Raw genomic sequence first — 4,792 nt, forward strand, 5'->3', positions numbered from 1 at the left:
GACGACAACACAACGACATCAGAGGACGACATCAGAGGACGACAACACAACAACATCAGAGGACGACATCAGAGGACGACAACACAACGACATCAGAGGACGACAACACAATGACATCAGAGGACGACAACACAACGACATCAGAGGACGACATCAGAGGACGACAATACAACAACATCAGAGGACGACATCAGAGGACGACAACACAACGACATCAGAGGACGACATCAGAGGACGACAATACAACAACATCAGAGGACGACATCAGAGGACGACAACGACATCAGAGGACGACAACACAACGACATCAGAGGACGACATCAGAGGACGACAACACGACATCAGAGGACGACATCAGAGGACGACAACACAACGACATCAGAGGACGACATCAGAGGACGACAACACAACGACATCAGAGGACGACAACACAACGACATCAGAGGACGACAACACAACGACATCAGAGGACGACATCAGAGGACGACAATACAACAACATCAGAGGACGACATCAGAGGACGACAACACAACGACATCAGAGGACGACATCAGAGGACGACAATACAACAACATCAGAGGACGACATCAGAGGACGACAATACAACAACATCAGAGGACGACATCAGAGGACGACAACACAACGACATCAGAGGACGACATCAGAGGACGACAATACAACAACATCAGAGGACGACATCAGAGGACGACAACACAACGACATCAGAGGACGACAACACAACAACATCAGAGGACGACAACACAACGACATAAGAGGACCACAACACAACAACATCAGAGGACGGAAATACAACAACATCAGAGGACGACATCAGAGGACGACAATACAACGACATCAGAGGACGACATCAGAGGACGACAACACAACGACATCAGAGGACGACATCAGAGGACGACAACACAACGACATCAGAGGACGACAACACAACGACATCAGAGGACGACATCAGAGGACGACAACACAACGACATCAGAGGACGACAACAAAACGACATCAGAGGACGACATCAGAGGACGACAACACAACGACATCAGAGGAAGACATCAGAGGACGACAATACAACAACATCAGAGGACGACAACACAACGACAATACAATGACATCAGAGGACGACAACACAACGACATCAGAGGACGACAACAAAACGACATCAGAGGACGACATCAGAGGACGACAACACAACGACATCAGAGGAAGACATCAGAGGACAACAATACAACGACATCAGAGGACGACAACACAACGACAATACAATGACATCAGAGGACGACAACACAACGACATCAGAGGACGACATCAGAGGACGACAACACAACGACATCAGAGGACGACATCAGAGGACGACAATACAACAACATCAGAGGACGACAACAAAACGACATCAGAGGACGACATCAGAGGACGACATCAGAGGACGACAATACAACAACATCAGAGGACGACATCAGAGGACAACAACACAACGACATCAGAGGACGACATCAGAGGACGACAATACAACAACATCAGAGGACGACATCAGAGGACGACAACACAACGACATCAGAGGACGACAACACAACGACATCAGAGGACGACATCAGAGGACGACAACACAACGACATCAGAGGACGACATCAGAGGACGACAATACAACTACATCAGAGGACGACATCAGAGGACGACAACACAACGACATCAGAGGACGACGTCAGAGGACGACAATACAACAACATCAGAGGACGACAACACAACGACATCAGAGGACGACAACACAACGACATTGAGGACGACATCAGAGGACGACAACACAACGACATCAGAGGACGACATCAGAGGACGACAACACAACGACATCAGAGGACGACAACACAACGACATAAGAGGACCACAACACAACAACATCAGAGGACGAAAATACAACAACATCAGAGGACGACATCAGAGGACGACAATACAACGACATCATAGGACGACATCAGAGGACGACAACACAACGACATCAGAGGACGACATCAGAGGACGACAACACAACGACATCAGAGGACGACAACACAACGACATCAGAGGACGACATCAGAGGACGACAACACAACGAGATCAGAGGATGACAACACAACGACATCAGAGGACGACATCAGAGGACGACAACACAACGACATCAGAGGACGACATCAGAGGACGACAATACAACTACATCAGAGGACGACATCAGAGGACGACAACACAACGACATCAGAGGACGACGTCAGAGGACGACAATACAACAACATCAGAGGACGACAACACAACGACATCAGAGGACGACAACACAACGACATTGAGGACGACATCAGAGGACGACAACACAACGACATCAGAGGACGACATCAGAGGACGACAACACAACGACATCAGAGGACGACAACACAACGACATAAGAGGACCACAACACAACAACATCAGAGGACGAAAATACAACAACATCAGAGGACGACATCAGAGGACGACAATACAACGACATCATAGGACGACATCAGAGGACGACAACACAACGACATCAGAGGACGACATCAGAGGACGACAACACAACGACATCAGAGGACGACAACACAACGACATCAGAGGACGACATCAGAGGACGACAACACAACGAGATCAGAGGACGACATCAGAGGACGACAATACAACAACATCAGAGGACGACATCAGAGGACGACAACACAACGACATCAGAGGACGACAACACAACAACATCAGAGGACGACATCAGAGGACGACAACACAACGACATCAGAGGACGACATCAGAGGACGACAACACAACGACATCAGAGGACAACAACACAACGACATCAGAGGATGACAACACAACGACATCAGAGGACAACATCAGAGGACGACAACACAACGACATCAGAGGACGACAACACAACAACATCAGAGGACGACAACACAACGACATCAGAGGACGACATCAGAGGACGACAACACAACGACATCAGAGAACGACATCAGAGGACGACAACACAACGACATCAGAGGACGACAACACAACGACATCAGAGGACGACATCAGAGGACGACAACACAACGACATCAGAGGACGACAACACAACAACATCAGAGGACGACATCAGAGGACGACAACACAACAACATCAGAGGACGACATCAGAGGACGACAACACAACGACATCAGAGGAGGACAACACAACGAAATCAGAGGACAACAACACAACGACATCAGAGGACGACAACACAACGACATCAGAGGACGACATCAGAGGACGACATCAGAGGACGACAACACAACGACATCAGAGGATGACAACACAACGACATCAGAGGACGACATCAGAGGACGACATCAGAGGACGACAACACAACGACATCAGAGGACGACAACACAACGACATCAGAGGACGACAACACAACGACATCAGAGGACGACAACACAACGACATCAGAGGACGACATCAGAGGACGACAACACAACGAGATCAGAGGACGACATCAGAGGACGACAATACAACAACATCAGAGGACGACATCAGAGGACGACAACACAACGACATCAGAGGACGACAACACAACAACATCAGAGGACGACATCAGAGGACGACAACACAACGACATCAGAGGACGACATCAGAGGACGACAACACAACGACATCAGAGGACAACAACACAACGACATCAGAGGATGACAACACAACGACATCAGAGGACAACATCAGAGGACGACAACACAACGACATCAGAGGACGACAACACAACAACATCAGAGGACGACAACACAACGACATCAGAGGACAACATCAGAGGACGACAACACAACGACATCAGAGAACGACATCAGAGGACGACAACACAACGACATCAGAGGACGACAACACAACGACATCAGAGGACGACATCAGAGGACGACAACACAACGACATCAGAGGACGACAACACAACAACATCAGAGGACGACATCAGAGGACGACAACACAACAACATCAGAGGACGACATCAGAGGACGACAACACAACGACATCAGAGGACGACAACACAACGTCATCAGAGGACGACATCAGAGAACGATAACACAACGACATCAGAGGAGGACAACACAACGAAATCAGAGGACGACAACACAACGACATCAGAGGACGACAACACAACGACATCAGAGGACGACATCAGAGGACGACAACACAACGACATCAGAGGACGACAACACAACGACATCAGAGGATGACAACACAACGACATCAGAGGACGACATCAGAGGACGACATCAGAGGACGACAACACAACGACATCAGAGGACGACAACACAACGACATCAGAGGACGACAACACAACGACATCAGAGGACGACATCAGAGGACGACAACACAACAACATCAGAGGACGACATCAGAGGACGACAACACAACAACATCAGAGGACGACAACACAACGTCATCAGAGGACGACATCAGAGAACGATAACACAACGACATCAGAGGAGGACAACACAACGAAATCAGAGGACGACAACACAACGACATCAGAGGACGACAACACAACGACATCAGAGGACGACATCAGAGGACGACAACACAACGACATCAGAGGACGACAACACAACAACATCAGAGGATGACAACACAACGACATCAGAGGACGACATCAGAGGACGACATCAGAGGACGACAACACAACGACATCAGAGGACGACAACACAACGACATCAGAGGACGACAACACAACGACATCAGAGGACGACAACACAACGACATCAGAGGACGACATCAGAGGACGACAACACAACGAGATCAGAGG

Source organism: Eucyclogobius newberryi, unplaced genomic scaffold, assembly GCF_026437365.1.
Source record: "Eucyclogobius newberryi isolate DKJ021-1_F unplaced genomic scaffold, fEucNew1.0.hap1 SCAF_5, whole genome shotgun sequence".
In the NCBI taxonomy this organism is placed as follows: Eukaryota; Metazoa; Chordata; class Actinopteri; order Gobiiformes; family Gobiidae; genus Eucyclogobius; species Eucyclogobius newberryi.